Source organism: Apis cerana, linkage group LG7 (genome assembly GCF_029169275.1).
Source record: "Apis cerana isolate GH-2021 linkage group LG7, AcerK_1.0, whole genome shotgun sequence".
Lineage (NCBI taxonomy): Eukaryota > Metazoa > Arthropoda > Insecta > Hymenoptera > Apidae > Apis > Apis cerana.
This window is the reverse complement of record NC_083858.1, coordinates 2,171,022-2,184,176: the sequence shown is the minus strand read 5'-3', so window position 1 is coordinate 2,184,176 and position 13,155 is coordinate 2,171,022. Positions and strand designations below refer to the sequence as shown.

The window sequence follows — 13,155 nt, the reverse complement described above, 5'->3', positions numbered from 1 at the left end:
TGAAATCTACATATAAATTATTGAACAAATGAATAAATAATTATAAAAATAATCAAATAAAAGAGTAAATAAGCAAATAAATAAATAACTAAATAAATTCATATATAAATTGAATGAATAGAACAAAAAATCTATAAAATGTCTATGAATAAATCATTGGATAAATAGATAAATAAATATATAAGTAATTATATTATGCAAATAAATTTATAAATAATTGTACATATAAATACATATAACCTAATTTCCAAAAATATAATTATTACGTTTGTTATACGAATTATTGGATTTATAAATTAATAATAATAATTTTTAAATTATTAATCATCATTCGTTTATAGTTGCTCTATATTTATTATTTATAATATAATATTTAAAATATTTTAATATGATATAAATAAATTGTAATTAAGATCATAAAACAGCAACTTGATTTGTAAAAATATATATTAATTATTACATTTAATATCGTAATTAATAATTATATGCATAAATTAACAATAAAAATCTAAAATTTGAAAAATTATTAATTATTATATTCGAAATGTCGATTTTAAAGCAATCGACAAAGTACGTACGTTTCCGTATATCTTCGCGTCCTATAAATACAAAGCAGGTCGGGACGGAATAATCATTCCTTATCGAACTTTGTCGACGAGTAGATCGATTTTATAGTATATTAATTAAATTTTTTAAGTTTTAATTTAATTGTAAATTTTTTTAATTTTATAATAAATAATTTTCAACGTTATTGTAAATTAATATTTTTAATACATTTATTATATATCGCCATATACATTATATATTATTTATTCTTACTTTTTAATAAATTTTTATTAATTGTTTAATCATTTACATATTTTTTTTATTTAAACATTTATTTTTCAATTCATATTTTTTTTTATTTACTTATTTCCACATTTATTTCTTGATTTATTTTTTAATTTATATTTTTACTTATTTATTTATTTGCACATTTATTTCTTAATTTATTTTTTAATTTTTTAATATTTTTATTTCATTCGTTTATTTATTAATTTTCATCATTTACTTTATTTATTTATTTATCTGTACACTTATTTTATATATTTATATAAATATTGTTCTTTTGATTTATTTATTCTTTCAATTATATAATTTTATACATTTATTTATTTTATATTTTTTTATTTGCATTCTTAACTATTTGTAAAATTATATATTCATTCTTTTGTGACAAAATTAATGTTTAATATGTGAAAGAATAAATAAATAAATTGATAAATTGATGTAGATATAAATGAATAAAACAATAAAATCTAATCAAAAAAATCAAGAAAGAAATCATTATACAAATGAAATAACAAATATCATACATATAATAAATTTTTTTGTAATTTTGTTCATTTGTGTACGTATCAAATCATTTATATATTAACTATTTTGATCAGTTATTGTATAAATGTATATATTTATTTATTCATTTGATTAATGATTCATTTCTGGACTTTTTTATTTTGTTTATTTATATATGCATCAAGTTATTTGTGTAAGTACTCCTTAAGTTATTAGCTTACATATATATCCATTTATTTTTTTATTTATTCATTTGTCTATTGATTTATTTATAGATTTTTTGTTTTGCTTATTTATATCAAATTATTTATTTATTCACTCTTTTCTTTATTTAATTACTTATATATTTATTCATTCATTTGTTTAATGACTTATTTGTAAACTTTTTGTTTTATATATACTTATATATGAAACAATAAAAATATATTCATTTATATATTTATTTTTGACATTTATACATGCATTAAATTATTTATTTATTTATTCATTTAATTATTTATATATTTATTCTTTTATACATTCATTCTTCTATAGATTTATTTATAGATTTTATATTTTGTTCATTTATGTATTATGTATTATGTATCAAGATATGTATAAAGAAATTTTTATTACATTAGTTTAATAATTTATATATTTATTTATTCATTAGAGAAATGTGTGAATAAATATATAAATGAAATAAAAAAAATAACTAAATGAATGAAGGAATAAAAGAGAAAAGAAATATATTCATGTGTATACATAAATGAATAAAATAAAGAAATTTATTATAAATAAGTCAGTAGATAAATGAATTAATAAAAGAATAAATTAATAAATATAAATAGGTGAAGAAGTAAATAAATGAATGAATGAATTGATGCATAAATGGATATAATTAATGAAGTGTACAAATAAGTCATTGCACAAATGAATAAATAAATATATAAATAACCAAATAAAGGAATAAATGAGAGCAAATAAATAAATAAGTAGATGCATGATTGAATGAACAGAAAAAAAATATCCATAAAAATGTTTATGAAATAATTAGACAAATGGGTATAGACAAATAAATATATAAACAATTATATTATATAAATAAATTTATTAATAATTGTAGAAAAAATGACAAATTAAGAAATAATTAATTTTTTGTGTATATAAATGAGCAGTTTAAAGAAATTTATAAAAATATGTAAAAATAAATCATTAAAGGAATAAATAATTAAGTAAATAAATCGATAATCGATATATCGATAATAAATTTATAAAATAAAATAATAATATAAATTTATGATATAAATTTATAAAAATAATAATATAAATAATAATATATTTATAATATAAATTTATAAAAATATGTAAAAATAAATCATTAAAGGAATAAATAATTCAGTAAATAAATTGGATAAATCGATAATCGATATATCGATAATAAATTAATGAATAAATAAATTAATAAAAAAATATATAAATATAAGAATTAGAAAAATAAATAATAGATTAAAATTTAAAAATATGTAAGTAAATTAATTTTTTAGTTAATATTATTAATTAAAATAAATAAAATATATTATAGAATATTTTAATTTTCAGGGCAATTTCGATTATCGAATCGTACGATGCCAACCAATCAGAAAGCTCCTAAGTAAATTTTGGCGCGCAGGGATCAGTTTTGTGTGGAAAGTGATAGTGAGTGGACGTGTCGTCGCAGCCGGCTTCGAAAATTCTACTACGCAGTAAGTAATTTTGATCATATTTCATCATCAATTTTATAAATTATTATCATTTTCGTTTATTTAATAATTTATTTATTATTGTAGTGTCAAAATTAATTAGTATTTGAGATTTTTTTTGTGTTTTTTTCATCGATCGTTTCCGTCGAGATTACCGGTATTTCGTGCTTCGTTGAATCGGGTTTCGAATTCACTTGTTGCTTCATTTTAATATAGTTTTTTTATAGATTTGTTTTACAATTTTAATTTTTATTTGAAATAATTCGTTCGCTCGATTGTCGGGATAATTTGGAAGGAAAAATAGCTTCGTGATATGGACACATTACAACGATTTATGACTGATGATTTTCATGTTAATATATCTTTTAACGAACAAATTTATTAGAATAAATTTATTTGGAATAGATTTTTATAATTTTTTTATCCATATTGAAACGAACGTGTATAAAATCAATTTTATTTTATCATATTCGAAATATATCGATATGTACGTATAATATATATATATATATATATATATATATACGTATTATAAATATATTTCGTTTCTAAATGCATCTCTCCGTAATGTTTATATATTTTTTTTCAGTTTTTGTTCAATGCTCGAGGCTCATTATTTGTTTTCATAATATCATAATATCGCTTTTCTAAGAATTTGAAAGTTCATGCTTCGACAAGTTTCGACAGGTTTCGACTTGTCGAATTATCGTGCGCGCGCATACCCCTTCAATTCGTCAATCGTAATAATAATCTTTTATTCGACGGTTAGAATTTTAGTTAAGATTTTAATTAATTCGTATGTATGCCTTTTTAAAATGGAATTTGTGTTTGATTTTAGTTTTATTTTTATGTATGATCGATTAATTTTATTTCATTTCATATACATATATATTTGAAAATTCTTATTTTCTTTCGTACAGATTATTACCCGATTATTGGTATAATTTGAAAGGCGGGAAGAATTTCAATATGGACGCCATCGTACTTTTTGAAGAAAAGGTTTGATGTTTCATTTTACTGTATGTATTTATTCTGTTTTTATTCGATCGGTTTTATGATATACTTTATCATTTTAAAGTATATTATAATGAATATTTATAATGAACATTCACCATAAATATTAATAGTTTTGTATTAATGATATATATACTATTTTCTTGTATATAAAATTTTTTTATTCATAAAAAAAATTGATAATAATGAATCCATAGTTTCAATAAAAATGACAATTTTTTTCTGAAACAAATGATAGAAAGAAGAAGAAAAAAATATTTTGCTTCTTTTTCTATTATATTCCCCCCCATTATTAATACAGTTTTATTTTCAGACAATTATTGTGATCGCGCGCAATGCGATCGGTAGATTCAGTGTTTGTTTCGTAACAGTTTTTTAATATTTTAGAGCGCGATAGCTCTAATTAAATTTACTTATTATAATCGGGAAATTAGAATCAGTGTTTATTCGCCGATTGTAAATTAAACGGACGCGTTAATAGTTTTTTATTTTTATTTTTTTTATTTTTAATATTCGTTTTCGGTACAGAGTAGAGTCAGTGTTTCTCTAAGGAAGAAGGCAGTCATCCATCACGCGAAGAGGTAACTATTTTTTTTATTATTTTAATATTTTTATATCATCGATATTGTATTGTTGAAAAAATAATTACACATAACACTTTATATTTTGTTAAAGATGCCTGACTTTGCCAGTGAACATTTCTGTTGGATTTCAATTTTAAATAACGTTTTGTGACCGCGTGCAATGCGGTCTGTAGAATCAGTGTTTGTTCCGTAACAGTTTTTTTTTATTTTTTATATTTTAATGTATAATAACTGTTAATAATTAAACTGTCATAATTATTCGCGAAATTAGAATCAGTGCTTGTTCGTCGCCGATGTTTTAAATCGACGCGATGGTAGTTTTTTATTTTTATTTTTTATTTTTAATATTCGTTTTCGGTACAGAGTAGAGTCAGTGTTTCTCAAAGGAATAGGACAATCATCCACCACGCGAAGAGGTAATTATTTATATATATTTTCCAGTTCAACTTTTTAAAATAATCAGTATTGCGTTTTAATTAAAATGTTTCATGTTTTCTTACAGTTTCCACTTCCTGATGATGACTACTTTGGCGATGACATCTTGGGCTACGACAATGCAGATTCTTCGCATCTATCGGTGAGTCGCATGCATTTATGTTCCTCCGGTCATTCAATCATGTCGTAGGACAAAAAGTCCGAACCGACACGAGTGATTGGTTGTATACGTAGATTTTTGTACGAGCACAATGACCGCGGGTATTCATCATACCCGTGAATAGTAACATTTCTTTGTGTTTTATTTACTAGATCAGGATAGATCTTCTTGCACATCGCGTTTTAAAGATAAGATATTGATAGTTAATATTATATAATATATACCTGATTTTTTTTAATATGATTAGCTAGAATGATACAAATTAGTTTGATTGTTTATAGTTGAAAATATTTCCGCAATGATTTGTAAAGTAAAAATTAAACAACTATATGAATCAAACTATATATGAATAACTATATGAATGTAGTAATAAAAACAAATTCAGTTTTACTTTTGATCATAATATATAATTATTTGATATGTTATAAATATATAATAACTATGATTTGAATTAAATTAAATTATAAAATATTTAATTTCCTCCGTAAAAAAGAAATGTATGAAATATTATGTGCAAGAAGATATTTCGCGACAGGTAGATCTCTGAATCAGGGCAAAAAGTTTTGCACATTGTTTCTTTATTTTCGAATATATGCTTTGATGGAGAGATCGCCTGAGGTTATTTTGATTAATATTTTATTTAGAGTCAATTATTTTTATTATTAATTATTACAAATAAATATCTTTTTTTGTATTGCTATTTTCTAAAAATAATAATTCAATAATTCATTAAATTTGTTAAATAAAACATTCATTAAAGAATGAAGTAAAATGATATAATTTTAGCCCGTTAATTCGCACTAATACTTTTTTTTAGCTCAGGATTTTCAGGTTTAACCCCTTCCATGTTTATTGCCAGGATCTCACTCACGTGCCCAAGTGCTACTTGGGTGAGAGAGAGGCAATGGGCATGATGACTTTAGTTTATAAGTTACTAATCATTTTTTAGCGACTGACGATGCGTTAGTGTATCGTGCACGACGTATTTTCCACATTATGTGTGTGTGGTTAGGCTGTGGAATTGCGTCGTTTCATTTATCTATGATACAATATAACTTGAAATATTTAAAATATTCACGATTAATATCATTACGATTTCCAACAACAATATTTGTACACGATATTATAATTTTTACTTTCAAATTATAACAATGGTCAATGATGATCAAATTTACATTACTTTAATAATTCAATTGATATATTATAAAAGATATATTCAAGATATAAGATTTAATAATAAATATTTATAATTAGAATTAAGATGTACATGTTTTTATTTGCATTTCACGCAATGGTCACTAGCCATCGTCAGTCGATTTCAGGAAAATGGTACGTAAAGTTAGAGTGTGCGAGTTGTGTGCCAAGCTCGGGTGTCGGAGGCGTCCCGGGACGCTTTCCCTAGTGTAGGCTTTTGCGCCCGAGTGTTATGCGTGAGAATCGTAGAACGAATGTGTTGGTATGCCTGTTTTGCCATATTTTTAAATATAGGGTTAGGTAGGATAGGTAGTATACTTCTGGTGTGTGTGTTAATTATAAGTAGGTAGGGCCGGGCAAGTTGTCACAGTCTCTGGTCGGGTAGGCGCGTTTTCGCGTGACAACTTGTTTCAGGAAATATAATTTGAAAAATCGAGGATGAAGTTGGAATATACGAATGGAGCATGCCACTCGTATTTGACTTCATTCATCGATTTTTCGAATTTCCGCGGTCGCGATCGCGAGGTAAATTCGAAACGAACGTTGCGCTCGAGATTCTGCACGTGTACGATCGACAATTGATGGTTGGTCGTCTATGTGCACTTAGTTTCCGCGATTTAGCCTTTTTTTTTTTCGTTTTTTTTTCTTTGATTTGCGATTAGTGAGTCTCGAGCCTAGATTTAAGTTTCAGCGGGCATCGCGCCCGAAGGAGGAAGACCGAAGAGGCCTCGACAAACTGTCACGAAGAGGGGCTGCAACGAATGGCTTCTCATCTTTTGGATCTGTTTTGGGTCCAAAGGATGGGAAGTCATTGTTACTATTTTGTCATTGTGCTCGTTTTAGTATATGTAGTAATTGTTGTTGTGTTGTCTGGCCGATTTGCATGCCGGCCCATCATCCAGATCCAGTCATCATGGGCATCGCGATTTTTTATTAGTGTTGCGATTATATAATAACGGGTTGAATTAGAGTTGCGTTTTAAATTTCGCGTTTTGCATTAGTGTTGCGTTAAATGAAAATCGCGTTTGCATTAGTGTTGCGAATTATAATATGTCGCGATTTCTGTTTATTATAAATTGTTACAGTTTCTTATAAAATAGTATTATAGTTTATATCATTGATTATTAATTTCTATTTGTCTAATGTCTATTTTTAATTATTAATAGCTTTCTAATTGTAGAAAAATGATTTTTATCGAATTTATTTTAAAAAGTAGCGTTGCGTTTATAAATAATCGCGTTTTTTCAAGTAGTGTTGCGAATATTAAATGCCCAAATTTCCACTAAGATTGTGGAAATGTTCCTGAATCACCTTAAGTGGCTAAAAAAGCTACAAGGGTGACTATACGACAGCAGTCATTAAGGAGACTGCACTGGATTTTTCGCCATTAGTGTTGCGTTGTTTAAATTTGAGTGCATAGAGTATAGTGTTGCGTAAATAATTGATTTCGGGAATTTTTCAACTTTTTTATATATATTTTTTTTTATTGAAAATTAATTAATATTGCAAATACAATAAAGCACTCTTCGCGATTGATTTATAAAAAAATATTAGTTCATTAGTGTTGCGATACAAAATAAACATTCCACTCGCGGTTTGCTCGGGCTCATATCGAGTGGAAAATATTCTTATTTTAGTAGCCCTTCTGGCTACTGAATTCTTTTTCTTTTTCAGCACCCTTTTACATTCTACGTTTGTTACAGAAAATTTTGCTATAATACATGTACATGTTTGTATTTCTCGTTGATCAAGATTTATCCAATTTTTTAAAATAATTTTTAAATTTAAATTTTTCTTATTAAATTTTTTTAAATTAAATAGTGGTGAATGTTCGTTATAAAATTTATCTTTTTAAATTATTTTAGATCATAATATTTTTTCTTTTTTTATTAATCCTTTAAATAAGTTTGTTTCAGATATATGAACTTTCAGGAAGCGTCAATTAATAAATTGATGGTGGCTCAAATATTTTTTTGAAATGTATCAATTATTGGTAATTATATCTTGTGATATTTTATTAATTATTCGTAGTTTGATTTGTTTCAGGAACTATTGTGAAATTGAAGAACTTGAAGACTATGCGTATTTCATATATTATTCCTTTACCTTTCCTTTGATTTCCTTCCTTAATTATTAATATTTTACCGTAGAAGGGGCCCCTTAAGTCTTAATATCATGAATAATTATATTATCACAGATAATTATCGATAAACTGATTTTAGGTAAATAGTACAGTTTCACTGTTAGAATAGAAGAAAAATATTTAGTTTCTATGTAAGTAGGAATCATGTGAATTCTATTTTGGTGGAACCAATTCTAAAATTTTACTAATCTTTTGTAGTGTTATTTGTTTCAGAGATCAGTGTGAAACCAATAAAGGAGGACATTTGTATTTCATGCAATCCCCTTGATTTCATTGAGATTTTTCTATAGTTAGACTCCCTAAACAAATCTTCAAATTATAAAAAGGAAGGTATTAGTTTTAGATGTGTGCTAAGTAGAAATTTAAAAAGGTATTTAACTTTAATATGTGAATAGGGGGTACAAAAAATTATAGATTTAAGTAAAATTATTTTATTTAATTCAATGTTCCTTAAGGATCATTAATTAAATTATATTTATAATTAGGATACTTTTAAGTTTAAGTTTAATTAAGTTTAATGATTCATGAAATTTTTCTAATAAATGTAAGTTTTAGAATATAAGTAGAATATAAATAGAATGTAAGTAGTAGAACTGCTTGTAGAACTGCTGCTGTAGAAATATTGCTTAAAGTAGAATCTATTTGTAAGTGCATGCACAGTAGTAGTAGAAGTAGTAATGTTGGTATTAAAAATGGTGGTATTATGGTGGTGGTTAATAAAATAAATATAACTCTGTGTGAAAAATCCCTTTTTTGTTCTTGTTTTAAACTTCGTAATTATCAATATTTTATACATAGGTTGTTTTCATGAAAATATAAAATATCGATATACGTACGAAGTAATGTATATCATGTGTGCCTGTATGTGTCTGTATGTGTCTTTTCACATAGAGTTATATATAATTATAAGATGTAATTTAATTTTTACTTCCAGGTTTAGATCATCGCGTCGGTTTTCTCTAAAAACTCCTTTTACTGTTTGTTTTGCACAACGATCAAAGATCGAACGTTTTGCAATCTTACAGTCAAAAGGAAGGTTTATATTGATTTTAAATGAATTTTTACGTAAAGGAGGGTGGATGGGATCGTGGATAGGGTGGGTCTCCAATTCGCAGCAACCTCCACGTGGTGAGACCTGGGAAATCATTATTATTTACTATATTATTCATAATCGTATCGCAGATACGGTTATAAATTTTATAGCCAATAATATGAGCTGATTGGCTGCGCACGCGATTATTTTTTGGTTATTAAGATTTTTTAATGTATTAGTCTTCGCTTTTATTTTTAAATATCGCGAATCATTTATTAGCTTGTTCACAAAAAGTATTTATTATATCTTTTAATATTTAATGTTATTGCTCCGTATGAGCAATAACGATTTTCCTCTAACTTCTTTCATTCGCAATATATTAAATTATTAGCAATATATTAAATAATATATATGAGGTCTTTTTTCTTCAGTGATGAATAATTTGATTAAAAAAAAAATGATTTTTAAATGAAATGATTTTTTAAGTAGGATAGATGTAGATAAGAATTGTTTTTTAGCGCCATCTCTTAAATTTTTTAAGGAAATATTAGTATCTATGAATCTTTACTCAAAAGATGGCACTCATTCTCAATTTTTTTAAAAACGAGTTACCAATAGTGAAAAAATGGCACTGATAATCATTTCTTATTTATTTCTTATCTTGTTTCTAGGTTTTTGTTAGTTCATATAAAAATATACTAATCTTTTATTCTATTTCTCACCTGATAAAAGTTTGAATTTATTTCTTATCAGTGGATAATGGTATTCTATTTTATCGATTCTTGATACATATATAGTATACATTCTACTTTATCGACTAATAAATCCATGATAAATTAATTTTAAAATATAGTATATATATCAAAAAGAAAAATTTTTTCATTTTTGTTAAAATAATTTTTTATAAAAGTGATAAAAAGCGCATTAAAAAATGCATAGTATGTTTAATCCATTTGTTTAAAATAAATTTTTATACTGCAACTTTCATACATTATTTTTTTTATTTTTATATTGTTTTTCCATATAATTTTTACTGGAGTATAATTTTACAAATTCATTATTTTTAAATAAAACTTATTAAAAACGTGAAAGTCATTTCCCTTTGGAATACAATAGTCCATTTAACCAAATGCTGAATGTTACTGATATAGTTAAGTAGCATCGTATATGATGCTATAGAATGGCGGCAAGATAAGAAAAGCATAGTCGATATAACTCAGAATGCTTTCGAAATGTATATGACATCTGTAGGAGAACGACATTGTATAGTTATGCTATTCGTGAGATAAAAAGTAAATACCTATATCAATGATTATCACGACGAATTCGAATCAGATTGAAGAATTTTCTAATATAAAATAATTTCTTTAATTATGATTTTTTCTTTATTTATTTATAAACAAGAAATTTTCAAATAAAAAAAGAAATAAAAAATATAATTTTTAAAAATTACAAAATGAATATTGTGATATTTATAGATGTATCACTTTAAAATAATCTCTTATGGTTATAGAAGTTGATCCATTTAGAGCTTAAAGTATGGGAAAATGACTGTATGATTGCATAGCTCTTTTTTCAAACTCTAAGATTAAAAGAGTAATTTTTTTCGATTTTAAATATATGAATTATAAAAGCGACTTTGAATAAATATTTATGGGGATAATTTTCGGATTTCGAAATTATAAAGATTTTTAGATTCGTATTTTTCATTAAGATAAATTTCGATGTTCCACATTCATGGGAATTGTTGCTTTACAAAGTTGTAAAGTTAAATTCAATGAAAGAATTTATTTTAAAAAATGATAAACAATAAAAACATTTAAAATCGCTTTAATCCCATATATTGTAATTTATATTAAGGATAAAATTACTCGTAGTTTATTTTAGCGAATTGTATAACGGCCTGATTTTCTACAACATTATTTTCTTTTAAATTCTAGACAATCGGTCGAAAGTGGAGCACTCCTTTTGTTTCATTTTTGATTATATACAGCTGCCAACATCCTGTTCTTAAGGCAGTCAAATCTTCGATGTTGTACCTCTCATTTCTCTTCGCATAAACCTGCGATTTATCCACATCAATTAACAAATTGATGCTTCGATTCGAATCACTTAACATAGAAAAAAAATATATTTAATTTTCACAAATAAATAATCAATATTATTTTAATATTTTAAATAATTTATCACCTATTGTAAATATCTGCTATGTTTTCGTATTACGTTGCGATTAAATGATAGTTATATTATTAACACATTTAAAATTAATGATACAATGTATGCGCCGTGAGAATTTTTTATTGTGTAGCGATTGACGCGTATTGTTACATAAATTTTTTTCAAGGAATTTAAAAAAATAGAAAAAAAAAAAATTCCACACATCCGGCTTTTCTTTTGCATACAAGTGTTGTCAATATGCACAATACATTTTGGATTTCGTCGTATTTTTTACCGTTTTACAACTGTTTTTTTTTGTATTTATCGAAAATCAATATACCTGACGTCCAGGAAGTATTCGATTTTTGCGATTTCATTGATTTTAAATGCGTTAAACGTTAATATTATTATAATGATTTTTGAATTTTATTATTATTTAATATTAATTATAATTGGACGATGACGACTTAAATGACGCGGTTTTTTTTGGGAATGGAAAAATTCCCAATGATAAAATTATGAAATTGAATGTGCACGGGAATAAATTACCGAGTTCACTTGGAAATAAACTTGATGGACAAATACGATGTCCGAGTGCGGACCGGCGCAGATGTTTGTGCAGTCGTGCAATTTTGCTGATTCTGCGAAACTTTCGCGAGATATTTACTCTTCGAAGCGACGCGTCTCTGGTAATCGAATAGAACGACGAGTCTATTCAATCCGAGATCAAAAATATATTCATAAAATGTCGCTAGGAAAATCAATTTTTCCACACAATTAAAAACCATTTCTTCCAATTAACGCTAAACGTATGGTATGACGTGTGGCTTTGAAAATTCGATTCAAAATTTTTCTCGTATAATTTCAATATTATATAATTTATATTATTATCCGTTTAATTAATCTTTTAACTTTTATTTCGTTTTTCGGCGAGAAACACACGTCGTTTTATTTATTGGAATTTAATAGGAATAAGAGTAGAGTGTAGTTTAATGTTAAATATCGAAATATATTTAATTGTGAATGTATTTGCGATTCTTTAAAGATTCGTAAATTTTATAAATCAAATAATTTTTAAGGGATTAAAAGTCATTTAAAAGAATGTTTCCTTTTATCATTGGGAAACATTTTTACGATTGGAGAAAAATATGAAAACAGAGAAAAATTAAAGTTTCTATCTTATGACACGTTTATATAGATCGATGCGCTATGACGATGATCAGTCAATGTAATTGCGAAACGTTTCGTTTCTCCACCGTTAAATAAAGCAAATGAAATAATGGATAAAGTTTTACACAGTATAGAGTTGAGGAACAATATTGCTTTTAGAAAGCAATATTTCAACGGCTCGTAAAGTTTCTTCCCGTCGTATCGTTAAT

The 13,155-nt window shown here is 25.2% G+C and overlaps 1 long non-coding RNA gene across 1 annotated transcript; it reads left to right on the top strand.

Moving 5' to 3' along the window:
* Positions 1–2,962: 2,962 nt before the first annotated feature.
* Positions 2,963–4,985, top strand: LOC133666483 (uncharacterized). The gene is made up of 3 exons (XR_009830683.1): positions 2,963–3,059; positions 3,977–4,651; positions 4,746–4,985. It is a non-coding gene; the product is annotated as an uncharacterized LOC133666483 (long non-coding RNA).
* The last annotated feature ends 8,170 nt before the right edge of the window (positions 4,986–13,155 follow it).